This window comes from Girardinichthys multiradiatus, chromosome 20 (genome assembly GCF_021462225.1).
Source record: "Girardinichthys multiradiatus isolate DD_20200921_A chromosome 20, DD_fGirMul_XY1, whole genome shotgun sequence".
In the NCBI taxonomy this organism is placed as follows: Eukaryota; Metazoa; Chordata; class Actinopteri; order Cyprinodontiformes; family Goodeidae; genus Girardinichthys; species Girardinichthys multiradiatus.
In genome coordinates, this window is record NC_061812.1 from 8670308 (window position 1) to 8692316 (window position 22009).

The 22009-nt window shown below is 41.1% G+C and overlaps 1 protein-coding gene across 1 annotated transcript in view; it reads right to left on the minus strand.

The window, feature by feature from the left end:
- ngfb (nerve growth factor b (beta polypeptide)) overlaps positions 1-22009 on the minus strand; it is a 36165-nt gene that overhangs the window by 4144 nt on the left and 10012 nt on the right. The window contains exon 2 of the mRNA XM_047348255.1: positions 10499-10642. The gene's annotated coding sequence lies outside the window, so the exon portion shown is untranslated. The remainder of the gene's footprint in view (positions 1-10498; positions 10643-22009) is intronic.

Here is a 22009-nt window from a genome sequence, read left to right on the forward strand (position 1 = left end):
ACCCAAGACAATTCAGTGCTTCATAGAACATCAAGCTTTTAAATGCTATTCTTTTGCAAACAATCAAAATTGAAACTAAATGCATGCACCAGTGTTTCTGTGTTCAGGAGGTCCGTGATAACGCTTTGGTTTTTGGCATGCCCTGTGGTGTTTAACCTTGTATTTTGGGAGGTTAAAAACAATGACTGGAGGAATTGCTGACACATCCACTCATGGGTATTTTGAACACACTGACTCACATATGATTGTAATGCACAATGGCTAAGTAGTTATTGTAAAAGTTTAATGTCATCAGCATAGATATTGTAAGCAATGTTTTAGAACTCGGTTATCTCAGCTAGGGGGATCATCTAGATATTAAAAGAAATTGGCCTCTTGGTGAGTTTAAGTAACTTGAATGTATGGCCGCAGTACATATTCTTTCTCTGATTACATTTTGGATCTGCCCTTTAGGCAAGAGCTAAAACCCGGGTCTATGTCAAAAAAATATGAGAAGGTCTAATAAAGGTCAGGATGAACTGAAAGAAGGTTTAAAAATCTAATTTAATGTGGTTAGTAAATTCAAATAGAAACAAACCCAAACAGAATTTCCCATTCAAATGCATTGTTGTACTTGCATTTCTAAACTTATTTCAGCTAAAAGTCAATCAAGCAAGCATTAGAAAAAGTTGTATTCATGTTATCTTTTGGATAAATATATCAGTTTAAACTGAAACAGCTGAAGTTGACAAAGTGCTTTCAGTTAAGTCAGACAACAGGATGATAGCATTTAATTTTAAACTTAATGTAAAGTAGAACAAAAATAGTTAATTAAGTAAAAAAAGATTATGGCATTCAGATTAGGTGGCTTCTAGGAGACCAATTTTCCAAACATTAGGTTCTTTGGAGGATGACTTTAGCACTCTTATGTGCACAGACCACCAAGCTTTCATAGTTGTATTTTGTGTGCTCTGCAGGTTCCCTGACTGCATCAAGTCAGTTTATTTTTATTTTCTGTTGGTGTCTTGCTGTGGCTGTTGTTGTTGGTATTGACAATCTGATTTTTATATTTAGTCTTATCCATAAACCAGCTCTTTGTGTTCAGTGCTCTTTGTTTTTAGTCAAAATGCTCTTAATTGCTATTAAATAAAATAAATATTGCAGCTCAACTATGAAGTAGGAAAGAAACGTATCCTCCCTAATGCAAAGAGTCAATAGTTTAGTGTAAGCACTTTTTTCTGTTATGTAAAAATCCGTGTGATTGTTGACTCCAAAAATCCTGAATAAGCAGGAAGCATACTAAAATTAAACATTACTTTAGAAGCCTGGAGGGCAGCAAAGTCTGGATGGATTAATTCATGTAAACAGGATGCACTTTGATATCTAATTTAACAATAATAGTGATAAAATCATCCACAAAGAGGACAGGCAATCCCATACAGCCCCTGACAGTACTAGAACAGTCTCTGAGGTGAAAGCCATTTGGTGTCCCGACAAACACAGCAGCAAGCTAAAGCTATGTATTAAAGGCCAATTATTTTAATAATTCTAGTTCCCCAGAATAGATGCTTTATTCTCTGCTTGCTTCCATCTCTCTGCTTTTCGGACGCTTTCTTCCCTTGCTCTCTGTTTGCTTGCATTCTTTTGCTCTCAATTTCTTATCTCTCAGGGAAAACACTGAACTACTTTAAATCAGTGACACTTAGCGATTACTCAGAGGATTTTTATTTTTATTTTAATCGCTTTTGAGAGAAGGACCAGACACCGTTAGGAGCAGCTGTACTTTTCATGGCAACACATGCTAATCTGTACAATAATTAGTCATGTGTGGAAAAAAGACTGACAGACAACTAATTAGGACCGCTAAGAAACAGAATGTTGAAAAACCACATGCAAACTTTTTTAAATGATTTCAATTACCTTCTATCTGTCATATGTGTTGATTACAACTAGTTAATCATCATGGGAGACTTCAGCATCCATGATGACAACCCCCCATACAAAGGTGCAAAAGAATTATGGGATTCACAAAAAAATGGTTTGTCTCAACATGCTAAACAGCCAACGCACAAAATAGAGACACGTTTTGGAATTAATTATCAGTAGGAGTCTAAACATTTCCATGGTCTTTGTAACTGATGTCACCCTATCTGACCATTTTTCTTTTATCTTTGAAAACGTAATTTCCATCGGCTCAATTAGCCAAATATTGGGCCCACCACCTGCAGGGGGAACCGTGAGGGACCGGTGCAAAGAGGATTGGGCGGCTGACGAAGGTGGAGACCTCGGCGGCCCGATCCCCGGATGCTGAGGCTGGCTCTAGGGATGGGGTGGGTTTGCTTGTTGCCCCCCAGCTCAGCCGTCTCATGTTGGGGTTTACCCCAGTGGATGAGAGGGTCACATCCCTGCGCCTTCGGGTTGGGGAGAGGTCTCTGACTATCATTTTGGCCTATGGGCCGAGCAGTAGTGCGGAGTACCCGGCCTTCTTGGCGTCCCTGTGGGGGGTGCTGGATAGTGCCCCTCCTGGGGACTCCATTATTCTGCTGGGGGACTTCAACGCCCACGTGGGAAACGACAGTGACACCTGGAGAGGCGTGATTGGGAGGAATGGCCTCCCCGATCTGAATCCAAGCGGTGTTTTGTTATTGGACTTCTGTGCTAGTCACGGATTGTCCATAATGAACACCATGTTCAAACATAAGGGTGTCCATCAGTGCACTTGGCACCAGGATACCCTAGGCAGGAGGTCAATGATCAACTTTGTTGTCGTATCATCAGACCTTCGGCCGCATGTTTTGGACACTCGGGTGAAGAGAGGGGCTGAGCTGTCCACTGATCACCACCTAGTGGTGAGTTGGATCCGCTGGAGGAGGAGAAAGCCGGACAGACTTGGCAGGCCCAAGCGCATAGTGAGGGTCTGCTGGGAGCGTCTGGCGGACCCCTTGGCCAGGGATGTATTCAACTCTCACCTCCGGGAGAGCTTTGACCAGATTCCGAGGGATGTTGGAGACATAGAGTCCGAGTGGACCATGTTCTCCGCATCTATTGTCAATGCTGCTGCCCGTAGCTGCGGCTGTAAGGTCTGCGGTGCCTGTCGCGGCGGCAATCCCCGAACCCGGTGGTGGACACCGGCAGTAAGGGACGCTGTCAAGCTGAAGAAGGAGTCCTATCAGCTGTGGTTGGCTTGTGGGACTTCTGAGGCGGCTGATGGGTAACGTGGGCCAAGCGTGTCGCGGCACGGGCGGTGGCAGAGGCAAAAACCCGGACCTGGAAGGAGTTCGGTGAGGCCATGGAGAAGGACTACCGGTTGGCCCCGAAGCAATTCTGGCAAACCGTCCGGCGCCTCAGGAGGGGGAAGCAGTGCTTCACCAACACTGTTTACAGTGGGGGTGGGGAGCTGCTGCCCTCGACTGGGGACATTATCGGCCGGTGGAAGGAGTACTTCGAGGATCTCCTCAATCCTGCCATCACGTATTCCCTGGTGGAAACAGAGGCTGGGGCCTCGGGGTTGGACTCTTTCATCACCCAGGCTGAAGTCACCGAGGTGGTTAAAAAGCTCCGCGGTGGCGAGGCTTCGGGGTTGGATGAGATTCGCCCTGAGTATCTCAAGTCTTTGGATGTTGTGGGGCTGTCATGGTTGACACGCCTCTCCAACATTGCGTGGCGGACTGGGACAGTGCCTTTGGATTGGCAGACTGGGGTGGTGGTCCCCCTACATAAGAAGGGTGACCGGAGGGTGTTTTCCAACTACAGGGGGATCACACTTCTCAGCCTCCCTGGTAAGGCCTACGCCAGGGTATTGGAGAGGAGAGTCCGGCCGATAGTCAAACCCCGGTTTCAGGAGGAACAATTTGGTTTTCGTCCCGGCCGTGGGACACTGGACCAGCTCTATACCCTCTACAGGGTGCTCGAGGGTTCATGGGAGTTTGCCCAACCGGTTCACATGTGTTTTGTGGACCTAGAGAAAGCATTCGACTGTGTCCCTCGTGATGCCCTGTGGGGGGTGCTACAGGAGTATGGAATCGGTGGCTCTTTACTAGGGGCCATCCGGTCTCTGTACAAGCGGAGCAGGAGTTTGGTTTGCATTGCGGGCACTAAGTCGGACCTGTTCCCGGAGCATGTTGGACTCCGGCAGGGCTGCCCTTTGTCACCGGTCCTGTTCATAACTTTTATGGACAAGATTTCTAGGCGCAGCCAAGGGCTGGAGGGGGTCTGGTTTGGGGACCAGAGGATTTCGTCTCTTCTTTTTGCAGATGACGTGGTCCTGCTAGCCCCATCTAGCCAAGACCTACAACATGCACTGGGGCGGTTCGCAGCTGAGTGTGAAGCGGCTTGGATGAAGATCAGCTCCTCCAAGTCCGAGGCCATGGTTCTCCACCGGAAAAGGGTGGCTTGTCCTCTTCAGGTTGGAGGGGAGTTCCTGCCTCAAGTGGAGGAGTTTAAGTATCTCGGGGTCTTGTTCACGAGTGAGGGAAGAATGGAGCGGGAGATCGACAGTGAAGAGAAAGCTGAGCCGAAAAGCGAAGCTCTCGATTTACCGGTCGGTCTACGTTCCTACCCTCACCTATGGCCATGAACTTTGGGTCATGACCGAAAGAACGAGATCCCGGATACCAGCGGCTAAAATGAGCTTCCTCCGTAGGGTTGCTGGGCACTCCCTTAGAGATAGGGTGAAGAGCTTGGCCATCCGGGAGGGACTCGGAGTAGAGCCGCTGCTCCTCCACATCGAGAGGAGCCAGTTGAGGTGGCTCGGGCATCTATACCGGATGCCTCCTGGACGCCTTCCCCGGGAGGTGTTCCATGCACGTCCCACCGGGAGGACACCCAGGGGACGGCCCAGGACACGCTGGAGGGACTATGTCTCTCGGCTGGCCTGGGAACGCCTTGGGCTCCCCCCGGAGGATCTGGAAGAGGTGTCTGGGGAGAGGGACGTCTGGGCGTCTCTGCTGAGTCTGCTGCCCCCCCCCGCGACCCGGTCCCGGATAAAGCGGAAGACGACGAGTACGAGTACGAGTACAATTAGTCAAAAAGATATTATAAGAAAATCCTTTTTTAAGGACATCCCAAACCTCTAAGTTTACTCTTCCACATTCTCTTTGTCCAGTAACTGAGTAAATGTGATGAGATAAGACAACTTCCATTCTACAATTTCAGAAATCATTGATTCCATTGCTCCCATTACAATGAAGGTTATCTCTGGTAAGAAGAAATCTCCATGGAGAAAGGCTCTACTGGTAGGAGGTGAAAAAAGGAAGTGTCAAAAAGCAGAACAGAGGTGATGAAAGACTGGACTCTATGTTCACTGTGACATCTATAAAGAGAGGCTTACAACAGATATAACTTACAACTGAAGAATGCTATTCTAAAATCAACAAAAACATTAATGACACTCGTGACATGTCAGCCACGGTCAACAGGTTAACAAACCCTCCTGTGCATTAATATAAGGCCCAATTCCAATGGTATTTTCCAATCAAAACAAATTTGGATAAAATCACACAATTCTACCAAATCAGCTACAAAATCTTAGAAGAAATTATACATCAATTAAGCTCCAACAAACCATTGTTTGAAAAAAATAATAACAAAATAACAAAATAACAATGTGGACAAGATGCTATTGCAAAATTTCAGGCCCATCTCAAAATCTTCCATTCATCAATAAGGTGACTGAAAAAGCTGTGTTTCAACAGTGAAATGTATTCTTAACAATGACCCACCACTTTGACGTCTCCCAGTCAGCTTTATGTGCTCATCACAATACTGAGACTGCCCTTGTCAAGGTGCTCAATGACATCTGCATAAATACAGACTCTGGAAGAACCGCAGTGCTGGTATTATTGGACCTCGGTGGAGCATTTAACACTATTAATCATAGTATATTACTGGAGCGACTGTAGCACTGGGTCAGTCTTTCTGTTACAGAACTTGACTGGTTTGAGTTTTCTTGAAGGACAGGAACTTATTTGTGTCAGTGGGTAACTTTACATCGGAGTTAACAAAAATCACATGCAGTGTTCCTTAAAGTTCCATCCTGGGGACCCTCCTATTTAATGTCTACATGCTCCCCCTAGCTCAGATTTCAACCAGTAACAAGAGAAGTTACCATAACTATGCAGATGACACACAGCTCTAATTTAAAATGTCACCAGGTGGCAATAGATCTATTCAAATATTAGGTAGATACATAGAACAAATCAATGTGTGAATGTGCCTGAATTACTGAATTAATTTTGGACCAAAGAAGGAGTGATCAAGAGTTAGCACACAGCTTCAGTTACAGCTAGAAAGAGTTGGTCAGGCCTGAAATCTGGGTGTAGTGATGGAATCAAAGGGACATTGACCTGAACCATCAGAGGCACATAAAGGAATAATGTCCCAGCAGGATCTGGAAAAATTCATTCATGCGTTTATCTTTAGTTGAAGTGATTACTGCAACAGTGTCTTCACAGGTCTGCCTAAAAAGTCAATCGGACAGATGCAGCTGACTCAGAACGCTGCTGCCTTCGTCGTCACTGAAACTAAGAAAGTAGAGCACATCACCCCAGTTCTAAAGTCCTCACACTGGCTCCCTGGACCGCAGAGAACAGACTTTAAAATACTTTTGTTAGTTTATAAATCACGGAATGGCTTATAATGTTCACATAAACAATCTATGCAATCTGTGACCTATTTTGCAAAGAATGGGCAAAATATTCAATTTCTAGCTTTTTAGATTTCAAATTTCAAAGTACGTAGAGAGATTCCTCAAAAGACTTGTAGCTTCAATTGCACTAAAGGTCCGCAAAGCACTGACTCACGGGGGCTAAGTACAAATGGTCACCACACTTTTCAGAATTTTAGATATTACTTTCCTTCCTTACCTTTGACAAGAGCCAATTAGAAATGTTTGAACAGTGTGTTACAGCATTTTTACTACTTCAGGTTTTTGGGAATTTTACCTGGTCGGCAGCAGTCAGGACCCAAAGATAGAGGTCCAGTGAAAGTATAAAAGGTTACTTTTATATGCACAAAGTTACGTACTAATGCACACAGTGAGCAAAAACTGTCCAATTCAAAGAGCTGCTGTAGGTGAGGTAGTTTAAAAAAATTAAAGCTCGTTTGAATAAACAACAGTCATGGACTTAAAATGTGCATGTCAGAGAGATGGAATCTTGACCTGATCATTCACGTTTCTATTATTTCTTGTGGGCAGTTGGCTTGATGTACATGATGTGTATAAAGAAAGACATCATATCAGGAAGAATAATCAAGGCACAGGGCTGATTAATGCTTTTGGCAGGGTCCTGCTTAGACAGCCTGCCATTACTATGGATGTTGATTTGACGCGTGTGGATCAGTATGCATTATTAGTAAAACAATATTTCATTTTGGAAGGTGTTACTATCAGCAAGAAATCGCCTGGAAAAAGGCAGAAATAGTTCAAGAAAAGCATGGGAAAACATTGTTGCAGTTACTCTGAAGGCCTTCAAGTAATCCTCACATATCTGCATGATGAAGTGGGCAAACTGTTCGAATTCAGGCCTGTTTCACAGTTTTAAGTATGAGCATCCGATCAAGCATTAACCCAGTCATAATTCTTAACTGATTTGTTTTACCACAATAATCCCACAATGGTGTGTTGCTGTTATTGCCTAAACATGGCAGCAAAATTCCTAACCAGGACTTATAAACCACACTAAACAAATTTGTTCAGGAAAAAAGTACAAGTGACCAAAACTATGATTAGGTTCCAGTGACTCTGGTCCAACGAAGTAGTGGTATGGTAACATATCACTAGGTTTATAATGGAAAAACACCATATTTTTAATGAATAAAATCCTTGAAAATCTACAGAGCTTTTATGCATATATCTTGAAATGAAAAATATAATTATTAATGAAAACACAGTAGGTATCACACTATATTTCTGTACACAGTTTAAATGACACTATTGTGATACTGTATGTTCACCACCTTTTTTGTTATCATATAATTACTCACTTAACAACAGAACATTTGTACTTTCTGTTTTGAATAAAATGTCAAGCAGTGTGGTTTATATAAAGCAGCTCATCCTGCATCATAGGCTTGTTAAAACCTGTGGTGGTTCTGCTGCTACCGGGCTCTGTCAGCTAACCTGCCTATTATATGCTGCGTTTGCCTCGGGTGTCAGGGTGAGGGCCTGTGGATAAAAACTGCTGGCACAACAAATAAAAGAGAAAATTCGTGGCTTGTAGAAAGTACATAATGTGAGCTATGATATACCAGCATGTTTTTTGTGGGATCTTTCCAATTCTAAGTATAGATTGTTTATGCTCTGTCCTGTTTGCACTGCAATAATTTGAGATGAGAAAAAAAATTACATTGAATTGCATTCATTTCAGCATAATTACCAAACAACAAATGGTAAACAGATTACATCTAGAGAAAATGGGGGTTTTCTGTCCTTTTAAAAAAAAAAAGATGATGGGCCATTTTGTTTTGACAAAAATGTATAAGAATCAAGATAAAACTCAAACAAACCTTTATAGATTATAAAAAAAATTAAAAACTAGTAAATTTTTGTTTCTCTGGCAAAAATATATTTGTTAATATTGTAATTGTAAATTTAATCTTTAAAGTGTATACTGTTAAGTGTTTACTGTCAATTAAAAAAGTGTCCAAACCTGAAAAAAAAAATCATTAGAAACATTTGTAGCAAAGGGTCAAGCGTTATTTCACTTTATTCTTCCAGAAGAACCTACAGTATAAGTTCCTTAATACTTTGGGATGGAACCTGGAATGACCAAGTTCCAAGGGGATACTTAGGGGGGATAGGGTCTTATCTATTGGGGCCCCTAAGTCATGGTATGCCTTACCTTTGCACATTTGACAGACCCCATTCAATATCCATTTTAAAATCTGTCTAAATACTTATTATTACTCACTGGCCTTCAACCCAACTGAAACTTGATTTTACTCAACTTTTATAGGTAATGATTTTATCTGTTTCATTGTTTGGTTTTTACAAAGTTTTATATTGAGTTTTTAGGTTATTTACATTGTTGTGCATTGAGTTTTGTTATTTTATTTGATGTCTTTTCTAACTTTTCTTGTTTTTGAAAAACATTGACAATATAGCTTCATGTTCTGTTTTAAAGCATGTAAATGCGGCCAAATACTGAAAAGTAATAAGATGTCTATATGAAGACATCTTCGTCATAGCTTTCTACAACTACAGCTTTTCTGGGGTATTTTACCCGGTTTGCCATAACAAGTACCCAACAACAAAGCTTCAAATAATGTATAAATGTGCAAACAATGCTGTTCACTGCAAGCAAATGGCCGCTGTAGGTTTACTAGCTTAAAAATCTTAGTTATCACTCCAATAAAAAGTAGCCACAGTTTGTCATCAAAACAGTGTCAACTTTTTTGATGACAAGTTAAAAACATCTTGAAATCTCTGATGTTTAAATCAAAGTGCTCATTGTATGAAGCAGGAAACCTTTTCTGTAAGTTTAATCTGCACACAGTTAATTGGAACCCTGCTGAAATATGTTACAAGCTGAATTATCGAAAAACCCTGTAAAAACAAAACTGTCAGCCGAGATCTTCAGCAATGTATCTGGCACTGTCAAAACGTCACTAGCAAGTATGTAAGTACATACCCGATGAGCTGGATTGTGTTGTTTTATTGCACTGTAAACAACAGAGTTTTCAAGCACATACATGGGAATGATCTGACAGGGATTCAGGTTCAATGATTGCCTAATGTTAAATATATTGGCATGGTATTAGTGACAAAGAGATTCTGCTCTGAGCATTGCTAATTAAAACATGAATTCATTCATGTATTATTTTCATAATGATCTATTCTTTCCTTTATAACATCTATTCTATCCCATAAAGAATAGGACAAGGGGTGGATCACCCACTGTGGGTGACACCCTGGACGTGTTGCCGGCTCTTTAAAGCACCAAGACATAGACAAACAACCATGTACACAATCATTCATATGATTAAGATTTACAATCACTTATTAACCTGCAACTCTTTGGAGGCCCAGAGGAAGGTAGAGTACTCAGAGAAAATCCCTGTAGGCGAAAAGAAAACATGCCTGGTCCACACACCACATGCTCTTAAATTTTAGGAGTACATCAAGTTCAGCTTTAGTAGCAATGTAGAAGACTGTTAGTACATGCTTCTGATTAACTCATTTTTGAGTAAAGATCTACTTTTTCAAACATCAGCAGTGTAAAACATTTGTCACTATATGAGACTGATATAAATAATAATTTGCACACTTAGTTGGGGATTAAAATATTTTTCCCGGAATTATGTAAAATGATCAAATTCTCATCTTTAGATAGAATACAGTCACAATTTAGTATACTGTGAAAAAAAACAAAAAAACTAGTTTAGATAGTTGTACTTTCAATCTCAAAAAATCCTGCATATAAAGCTTAAAGTGGATAAAAGTGCCATGCAAATATGCCATATATAGAATTATATTTATGCACAAACTATGAACACATATTGCCAACTTTCCATACCTTACCTTTCAGTGTCTCCGTATGAACTGTTTCACCTCAGAGGCTCCTATAGGATGTAATTAAAGAGACCTGGGCTCCTCCTGCCATAAGGCCTGGCCGTGGCCCCCATGCAGCACACCTCTGCCCTCCTATACCTCGGCTCTTCTGTCCTGTTGAGAGACAAGCCGAGAAAGTGTCTCAGTCGCCTCATAAAACCCACTGTAAACACATTCTTTGGAAGACCAATGGGGGAAAAACAAGTTCATATGTTTAGTCCCCCTCACCAGTTCATCACATGCTGAACATACCAGAATATTGAAGCAAACCTGCATGATGTAGAATATGTAGAACAAAAACATGATGTATATTATCCTCTAAATTATGTTGGCATTGTTAGACACAACGGTTTTGAGAGGTTGGTCTGGACCTAAAAACACAACACAATTGCAACTATTTAGCAAATAATATTAAGTCTCAACAGTCAGTGTTCTTCTTTGTCTTTGTTCTGTTGACACATTTCGTAATTTTCTTTTTGCCCCTGTAATATAGTTCTCAATTTTACTGACAGAAGACCCTCTCTGGATTTGTCTGCATTTCCTCTGCTCGTTTTGTTTATTGTGTCAATTGAGGCAGAGTCCTCCGACATTCACGCTGTAGCAGCTCCTGTGGTGAACAAATTGTACATGCTACAGTGTGTTATGTGTACTAAGGTGATAGCAGAGCACTATTTTCCTATCACATTGAAAAGAAAGATACATGATAGTGTCATGCACTATCCACTAACAACAAAAGCTTACACAAAGATATAAAAACATCCACATGGCACAATCCAAGAAAACAATGTGACTGAAAAAATACCTGTTTTATTAAATCATTGCTGTTAGGAATGGCTTATGAAACAAGTGGCACAATTGCTAAATGAAAGGAATGTAAACGACATGTAAACAGCAGTGAAAGGGCTGTAAATCTAAACGACTGTGTTGCCCTGTACAGAATCCAAATCAGCACGGGAAGTGTTCAACAATTAAGCAAAGGTGGTCTCTGGATGTCATGATATTTAAATGGGTAAACATTTCACTGCAACATTAGCTCATTTCTTTACAGTCTTTTTGTGCTTGATGGTTGCAAATGTTCAGTGGATGTATTAACAAATGCCCTTAATATAAAGGAAAACACACTAATCTACCAAGTCCCTGAGATACATTTTCAGTCAGCTCTTTTCTCCTGAATTCTACAGCAGCTTTTTAAGTGGCCCTTGCGATGCTTAGTATCAGCTGTGCATAAATTTAATTAATTTGTACAAGTAATAGGGAACAGACCTGACCTCATAATATAAAGACAATTTTAAAATTGTTACCATGTTTTTATGAGAACTGCTTTCAGATACAAAATACACAAATGCAAGACTGGTATAACCTATAAACAAAACCAAGCTATGTGAAGGAAAAAGCAAAACAAACAAAAAATTTGAATAAAGTACAAGTCTTGTTCAACAAAACAATCAGAGTCGTGTATAGGGATAAGTGGTTAGGTGAGTAGAAACAAAGTGAGTAAAGGAGACAGGGACAAGGTAACAAGCAAAAAAAAAAAAAAGATTATAATAATAATAACTTAAAATCTCAAGAACAAACCAAAGAACTTGAAGCCAGACATAATGCATATGAAACTGAGCTCTTACAAAATAAAATAAGTAATTGACCATCTACTTATGAAATGGAAAGGCTAAGAAAAATCCAAACCGGAAGAACATGTAAAAAACATTTCCAGAAACAATGATGGTTATGGCATAGATCTTGGGAGAAACAAAAACATTTCTGCTTTGTTGAAAAGCACATTGGTCTCATTTGTTTTTTAAATGGAAAACACAAACATATTTCATGAGAACTTCCTAGATTTGATCACACTAGGATAATTATTTTGTTGAAACAGCAGGTGTAGTCCTTTAAACAACCCTATTCAAAAGACTTTACTTCTCAGTAAGCCACTGGCTCAACGGATAGCATGTAGGAAACAGACTTGCAGAAAAAAAACTAAACCAAAAGTGGTCATTTGACCTTTAGCAGCAAATAAACTTGTTTTGTAGGCTTATATATGTTACTTGGTCAATTTAGTGATCCCTAATTAAGTTATTTTGCAAGTCATTTATAAAAGATACAACTGACATATTCTGACTGTTGTGCTTACTTTGCTGTTACCTGCTGGTTTAGAAACCAAACTCTAACCTCCCACTAAGCATCTAGATGTAAGCTGGTGATGGTTGCTTTTAATTTTTATGCACACAGAAGTCACAATCCACAGAAGTAGTAAGGTTTTATGGTGTTTTCTGTGGTTTAGCAGATAAGGTTTAAAGCATCTTGGTTTTTGCACAATGACTGCCTTGTATTCCCTTTAGAGTACAAATTAACAAAGTCAGCATGCCCATCAGTCATGTGGCCTGTTACTCCTGGACGGACAGGCAACCAATAACCGCTGACCTATAACACATTAGCTCTAATGGAGTTGGTTTAATGAACCCTGGCCGAGTTGACTGACAAACAGAGATTGGTACACAATCCAGTCCAGGAACAATCCTTCATTGAAAAAAAAAGAAAAACAGGACTGTTTTTATTCACATAATAAAAGACTTGCAGTAGTAACCTGATCCGCTATGGCTGGATGTCATTCAAAAGGAAACGGAGGACAAGGTGACTTTATCTGAAAGATGAGCTTTAAATGACATTCTTCTCATTACGTTACTATGGTCATTCGTCTGCAATTGACAAAGTTTCCTTTGTCTTAACTTGAGGCTCTCCACTTTAAAGGTAGTGGAATATTGCCACTACTGAACCTGGACGCCTATTACATAAAATCTTTCAAACATATTATCTTGATTCTGATGATGGAAGGTAGCCATTTGAAACAACACTTTTATTCATTTCAAGCCATGTTTGGGTAGGCTTCCTTTAACAAGCCAAAACTAATGACTGTTAGTTGGTAACTCTAAATTGCCCTTAGGTATGAGCGTGAGCATGCATGGTTGCTCTGTGATGGACTGGTGATATGTCCAGAGTGTACCCCGCCTCTCGCTCGCTGACCACTGGAGATGGACACCAGTCCTCCATGCCTACTCCCCAACACTGCAAGGATAAGCCGGTATCGACATGGGTGGATTGAGGTTTGCAAACTAAAAACAACACTGACATTTGATTTTCCTTTTGTGGCCCCCATGTTCCACTGATGCAATGTCCTTAAAGCTGTGTTGCTTTACTTCAGATGTAACTGGATGCACACCTTCTAAAAAGTGCTGTTTTTGGTCACCTGTGGATTTTACCTCTGAACTCCCTCATGGAAACTATTTGCCCAGTTTCTGTTTTATTGCTAAATCATTAACAATAATATTAAGTGAAGCAGGTGAGGCATATAGTGCTTTAGATGTTGTTCTGTGTTCTTTTGTGACCTTCCTGATGAGTTATTCATGCATTCTTGGAATAATGTTTGTAGGTCGGACAATCATTGAAAGGTTTATCACTTTTCCATTCTTTCTCTACTTGTGAATAATGGCTCACTGTAAAACTTGGAGAATTTCCCAAAATATAGTTGTAAGTCATAAAATGAACCTGCTAATTGTTTCTTTTTTATACAGTTTAATGGCATCACCACAAGCAATTAGCAGAGATTAGTACAGACATGGCAGTTTTGAGATATTCCAACCTCGGTTCAGAGGCTGTTTTGGTGTGTCTGACATCTCCCCTGAGAAATATTCAAATAAAGAAGAATATCACTGGGCTGTGGCAGAGGCAAAAACTTGGACCTGGGAGGAGTTCGGTGAGGACATGGAGAAGGACTACCAGTTGGCCTCGAAGCGATTCTGGCAAACCGTCCAGCGCCTCAGGAGGGGGAAGCAGTGCTTTGCCAACACTGTTTATAGTGGGGGTGGGAGGCTGCTGACCTCGACTGAGGACATTATTGGGCGGTGGAAGGAGTACTTCGAGGATCTCCTCAATCCTGTCATCATGCATTCCCTGGTGGAAACAGAGGCTGGGGACTCTTTCATCACCCAGTCTGAAGTCACCGAGGTGGTTAAAAAGCTCCGCGGTGGAAAGGCTTCGGGGGTGGATGAGATCCACCCTGAGTACCTCAAGTCTTTGGATGTTGTGGGGGCTGTCATGGTTGACACGCCTCTTCAACATTGCGTGGCGGTCGGGGACAGTGCCTCTGGACTGGCAGACTGGGGTGGTGGTCCCCCTTCATAAGAAGGGTGACCGGAGGGTGTGTTCCAACTACACGGGGATCACACTCCTCAGCCTCCCTGGTAAGGCCTACGCCAGGGTATTGGAGAGGAGATTCCGGTCGATAGTCAAACCCCGGCTTCAGGAGGAACAGTGTGGTTTTCCGGCCGTGGAACACTGGACCAGCTTTATACCCTCTACAGGGTACTCAAGGGTTCATGGGAGTTTGCCCAACCGGTTCACATGTGTTTTGTGGACCTGGAGAAAGCATTCGTCTGTGTCCCTCGTGATGCCCTGTGGGGGGTGCTCCAGGAGTATGGAATCGGGGGCCCTTTATTAGGGGCCATCCGGTCCCTGTACGAGCGGAGCAGGAGTTTGGTGCATGTTGGACTCCGGCAGGGCTGCCCTTTATCACTGGTCCTGTTCATAACTTTTATGGACAGGATTTCTAGACGCAGCCAAGGGCCGGAGGGGGTCTGGTTTGGGGACCAGTGGATTTTGTCTCTTCTTTTTGCAGATGACGTGGTCCTGCTGGCCCCCTCTTGCCAAGACCTACAGCATGCGCTGTGGCGGTTCGCAGCCGAGTGTGAAGCAGCTGGGATGAAGATCAGCTCCTCCAAGTCTGAGGCCATGGTACTCAACTGGAAAAGGGTGGCTTGTCCTCTTCAGGTTGGAGCGGAGTTCCTGCCTCAAATGGAGGAGTTCAAGTATCTCGGGGTCTTGTTCACGAGTGAGGGAAGAATGGAGCGGGAGATCGACAGACGGATCGGTGCGGCTGCCGCAGTAATGGGGACGCTGTGCCGGTCCGTTGTAGTGAAGAGAGAGCTGAGCCGAAAAGCAAAGCTCTCGATTTACCGGTCGGTCTACATCCTACCCTCACCCATGGCCATGAACTTTGGGTCATGACCGAAAGAATGAGATCCCAGATACAACCGGCTGAAATGAGCTTCCTCTGTAGGGTGGCCGGGCACTCCCTTAGAGATAAGGTGAGGAGCTCGGCCATCCGGGAGGGGCTCGGAGTAGAGCCGCTGCTCCTCCACATCGAGAGGAGCCAGTTATGGTGGCTCGGGCATCTATACCGGATGTCTCCTGGACGCCTTCCTCGGGAGGTGTTCCAGGCACATCCCACCGGGAGAAGGCCCAGGGGACGACCCCGGACACGCTGGAGGGACTATGTCTCTCGGCTGACCTGGGAATGCCTTGGGCTTCCCCCGGAGGAGCTGGAGGAGGTGTCTGGGGAGAGGGACGTCTGGGCGTCTCTGCTGAGTCTGCTGCCCCCGCGACCCCATCCCGGATAAGCGGAAGACGACGAGTACGAGTACGAGTACGAGAAGAATATCATGAAGATCAGATAGAGTGGTAGTTAACTTTGCTAATAAGAAAGGAATCCAGCCTACACACTACCCTGAAAAGTATAGAAAATGGATGGTTGGATAATGCCTTTATTTGTTCAAATAAGTAGTTGCATCATGATTCCCTGACCTAAAAAACACTGGTTATTCAGATGCTGTAGCTCACACCCTCTTCCTTTTGTGATCTTTTCTGTTCCACAACACAAAATGCTACTGTTTTAACTTGAAATTTAATTTTTTGAGCTTGTTTACAGGTCCTTCTCAAAATATTAGCATATTGTGATAAAGTTAATTATTTTCCATAATGTCATGATGAAAATTTAACATTCATATATTTTAGATTCATTGCACACTAACTGAAATATTTCAGGTCTTTTATTGTCTTAATACGGATGATTTTGGCATACAGCTCATGAAAACCCAAAATTCCTATCTCACAAAATTAGCATATCATTAAAAGGGTCTCTAAACGAGCTATGAACCTAATCATCTGAATCAACGAGTTAACTCTAAACACCTGCAAAAGATTCCTGAGGCCTTTAAAACTCCCAGCCTGGTTCATCACTCAAAACCCCAATCATGGGTAAGACTGCCGACCTGACTGCTGTCCAGAAGGCCACTATTGACACCCTCATGCAAGAGGGTAAGACACAGAAAGAAATTTCTGAACGAATAGGCTGTTCCCAGAGTGCTGTATCAAGGTACCTCAGTGGGAAGTCTGTGGGAAGGAAAACGTGTGGCAGAAAACGCTGCACAACGAGAAGAGGTGACCGGACCCTGAGGAAAATTGTGGAGAAGGGCCGATTCCAGACCTTGGGGGACCTGCGGAAGCAGTGGACTGAGTCTGGAGTAGAAACATCCACAGCCACCGTGCACAGGCGTGTGCAGGAAATGGGCTACAGGGGCCGCATTCCCCAGGTCAAGCCACTTTTGAACCAGAAACAGCGGCAGAAGCGCCTGACCTGGGCTACAGAGAAGCAGCACTGGACTGTTGCTCAGTGGTCCAAAGTACTTTTTTCGGATGAAAGCAAATTCTGCATGTCATTCAGAAATCAAGGTGCCAGAGTCTGGAGGAAGACTGGGGAGAAGGAAATGCCAAAATGCCAGAAGTCCAGTGTCAAGTACCCACAGTCAGTGATGGTCTGGGGTGCCGTGTCAGCTGCTGGTGTTGGTCCACTGTGTTTTATCAAGGGCAGGGTCAATGCAGCTAGCTATCAGGAGATTTTGGAGCACTTCATGCTTCCATCTGCTGAAAAGCTTTATGGAGATGAAGATTTCATTTTTCAGCACGACCTGGCACCTGCTCACAGTGCCAAAACCACTGGTAAATGGTTTACTGACCATGGTATCACTGTGCTCAATTGGCCTGCCAACTCTCCTGACCTGAACCCCATAGAGAATCTGTGGGATATTGTGAAGAGAACGTTGAGAGACTCAAGACCCAACACTCTGGATGAGCTAAAGGCCGCTATTGAAGCATCCTGGGCCTCCATAAGACCTCAGCAGTGCCACAAGCTGATTGCCTCCATGCCACGCTGCATTAAAGCAGTCATTTCTGCAAAAGGATTCCCGACCAAGTATTGAGTGCATAACTGTACATGATTATTTGAAGGTTGACGTTTTTTGTATTAAAAACACTTTTCTTTTAATGGTCGGATGAAATATGCTAATTTTGTGAGATAGGAATTTTGGGTTTTCATGAACTGTATGCCAAAATCATCCGTATTAAGACAATAAAATACCTAAAATATTTCAGTTAGTGTGCAAAGAATCTAAAATATATGAATGTTAAATTTTCATCATGACATTATGGAAAATAATGAACTTTATCACAATATGCTAATATTTTTAGAAGGACCTGTAGATATGGCATTTACAAAACCTGTAAAAAGGCTTGGTGGGCAAGACCTGCAGTGATAAAACCAGTTCCATTCCCTAAGGTCTTAATTTTATTTTTAATGGTGATCTTTTTGGAGATCTTTCAAATTTGACTCCTCAGCTCTGATTAATAGATTAATTTCAATTCAATTCGATCCCATTTAAGTTAATTTATTTAATTTTCAGTTCAGTTTATATGTGCTTTATGAATGCCAAAGGGAAATTAAATGTTTTTGTAACTTAAACTATCCACGTTTTTTCAGTCATTGTAGATGGTTATGGCTGTAGGTGTAGGATCGATCTTCTGTAGCAGTCAGTCTTACAGCAGATCTGAAGAACTTTCTGAGTGAAGACAAAGTCTGTTGTTCTATTACAGAATTATGAAGAGGATTCTCTCTTCAATTGTGTCAATTGTGTTCTTCATTTTATGAAGCCTCCTTAATTGCACAGATTCTGAGCAGTCTCCAGAACAGAGACAATCTTGTTTATCAGCTTTTTTCATCTTTTTAAGTCATTGCCTCTGATGCTTCTACCCCAACAAATGATGACAGATGAGACTGCACTCTCCACAACAGACTTATAGAAGATATTCAGCATCTTGCTGTCCCTTCCTGCTGTTCCTTCTTGTGAACCGCTTTGCTGTCCCATCTCCAGTCCAGCCTGTCAAGTTGTTCGGTTGAATTATTCATTAATTTGGTCTTGATATTTATTGATATGTATTGTACATCAATGATGATGTACAATGTATTTTCTTGTTGCTATTTTCTGATTCATCACCATTAGCACACATCTGCTTTACTTTCTCCAATCCAATAGAACTTTATTTATAAAGCCCTTTAAAACAACCAGCACAGAACCAAAATGCGTCACAGCTAAAATAAGTTAAAAACAAAAAAATGTTACAGTATTTCATAAAATAAGAAAGAAATAAAAAAACACAATAGACAAATAAAAGTCCTAACATTAAAGCAACTTAAAACTGCATAAAAAAATCTCACAAGGTGTCAAACGGCAGAGTGCTGCAGCAAAAGCATGTTCTCCTGTAAGTTTGCAGCATGTTCTCATGTCTTTCCCATTTTAAGGAGTGGCTTATGGAAATTGATCTCTGCGCCACACGTAACTTTTACCCCAGGCAAACAGGAAGTCAGTAATTATTATAAAATATATATTACATTTCAAGAATGCTTCAGTTACATTTATCCTGTTGTTAGGGGTACTCCTAATTGTGGCGTTCATGATTTTAAATAAATGTACTCAAATTAAAGGCTGGATGCTGTTATGAATAAATGAATATTTTTTAGCACTTCTGTAAGAGGGGTGCCAGTAAGTGTAGAGGATGATGTATGTGAATAGGAAAAAGCTTATCACACCATCTGTGTAATGAACTATTTCTAGTAAATGAGAAAAACTTAATGTTATGTGCAAATGGGAAAAAGGGAAGAAAGTTTTAAGTTTTCGAGATAGATGTTATAGCAACAAGTGCTACTTTTAAAATGTTTTGCAAATGTATATAATTTACTTGGATGCACAAAATGTAAAATATGGCTTTGAACCATTTGGATTCATTTTAAAATTCAAAAATCAAGAAAATGTTTGGAAACATTTTTCTTTTCAACAGCAGGAATAAAATATTTCAATTTATATTTAGTATGTTTTGATTTTTCTTTTAAAACTTGGCAAAATAAAATTTTTCCTGTTTTGCTTTTTGTTTAGGGTGCAGTCTAAACAGCAGAGACTATTCTACTGAAGATTGCTTGTTTCTTCACAAATAAACAAGACTGGATTGCTGTTACTATATTGCTGCTTGCCAAAATACAGTCTAAAGGACAATAGTGGGCTGTTTGTGTAGCTAAACATTATGATTCCTGTATCGTTACCATATGCCGTGTCTTTGAGACATTCACATCATAATTGAAGGATGGAAATATCGTAATTAACAGTTACTGCATCTTTGCTTTGATGTTTTATGGATGCACATTTATGGACAGGAAGATGCAACAATGACAGGATCTAAACATTTCTTGTGTTGACAGGCAAAAGTAAACAGAGCGTAATTTTGTTGCTGTGTTGACAGGACAGTAAATTCCATCTAGAGGCAAATGCTTCAGTATTTAGCTGCACAGGTTTAAGTTACTTTAAAAATAGAAAACAAAATAGACTGGACTTAATTAAGGAAAAAAAATCCTTATGATTTTCCAAATTTAAAAAAGGGAATAATAGTGTGGTCTCCACGGATGCTCCCTGTAGAGAAATGGATGTTTTCTCTCCCAGATCTTGTTTCAGACCGCCTACAGTGTATTTAATTTGGAGTCCTCTTGACAAAGAACCCAGCACACCCACTCACTTACACACAGCAAAAACAGCAACAGATGCCAGGCAAAAGGCTAAACACTGTTAGAGGCTAGATCAAGTTTGTTTGGAAGAGAATTTAAGAAGTTTGTCTAACATCGACAAAAGTATTCACACCACTGAAATCCTATTTTGTCTCATTACAGCCACAAATTTGGGAAGTTTTCTATTTGGCTTTTATGTGACGGACTAACCCAAAGTAGTCCATAACTTGAGCCCCGCTGAGTTGAAACTTTTACAGTTTTTTGGGGCATGTCTCTAGACTTAGGAATCATTCCTCTTTGCAAATTGGATCAAAAGCATGTATGAGGTTTTCTTGGATTGGATTTAGGTTTGATCTTTGACTGTACCATTATAACACTTCAATATGGTTTGATATAAACTATTCCATTGTGACTCTAGCTGCACTGCTGTATGAACTCCCACCCCGTTCTCGTTTTTTTGTCAGTCCTTGACAGGTTTTCTTCTTGAATTACCTTTTATTCAGCTCCATCCAACTCTGACCAAGTTCCCTGCCCCTGCTGAAGCAAGGCATCCCCAAAGCATGATGCTGCTATATGACTATGTTTCAGGTTGAGGACTGTGATGTACAATATTACTTTTCTGCATTTTTCATAAAGTTGAAAAAAGTTTATCTTGGTCTCACGTGACCAGAGCACATTCTTCCAAGTTTGCTTTGGATTCTCTCAACAGATCTCCCGATCTACCTTTGGCTTCTTTACTGCTTTTTTGATTAATGCTCTCTTTGTCCAACCTGTCTGTTTTGGGGCTATTTCTTGGTATATTTATAGCTGTGGCATACTATTTCTATTTTCAAATGGTGGATTGGATTAAATTGGTTTGGGGTGGCTGAAATACAAATAAAAAGACATTTTTTGTAAATGACATTTTTTTTTCACTTCACAATTATGCAATTTTTTGTGCTGCTCAACCACATACACACAAAATAAATATGATCAAGTTTGTGGTTGTAACAATACAAAGTGGGGTAAGGTTCAAAGTGTATACATTTATAAGGCAGTATGTCCATGTTTATTTGTTTCTTTGTTATTTTTAATCTGAAAAGATTTGGTCTAGAAAGCACATTAAACAAAAACGGGTTACTAGTAATATTCACCACAACAGACTTCTGGCTTTTTTGTTTTGGATGATGTTATATGCTTAGTTGAGACAAACTTTGTGAAAACCTCAGTAAATAATTTTTTTTCTAGACAAGTCACATTTATTCTGTGTCAATAATTTTGTTTCTTCATTCAAAATGAATGAATAACTGCTGGCAAACCAGCCAACATTTTTGTTGTTGTAAAATCTAGACCTACACTTAAAATGGCCAGATGGCAATTATGTTGTACTACATTTTTTTTTTATTAATTCTTTACTGTGTTTTCCTCATGCTGGCCACAGAGTAAGGGTTTCTACGTCTGCAAACCTGTTCTGGCTTGTCTACAGTTTATAGGGAGGGGAAATGTCTTATTTCTCTCTAGGCAACATGTCAAAGAAAACATGTTAGGAAATATAATAGCTTGCAATTGAAGCTTGTAATTTCCATTTTATCCTAACTGCTGTCTTGTTTTATAAAGCTGTGGTGATGTTCTGCTATACTGTTATCAGGCAGCAACGCAGGAAACCATTTCAAGCACAACCCGAGCATTGCTTGAGTAACACAGGCTCTGCTGGCAGTCAGCTGTGATTTAAGGCAGATGTGTGGAAGTCTGCTAGACACAAACACCCAAAGAAGTCTTCTGGTCCA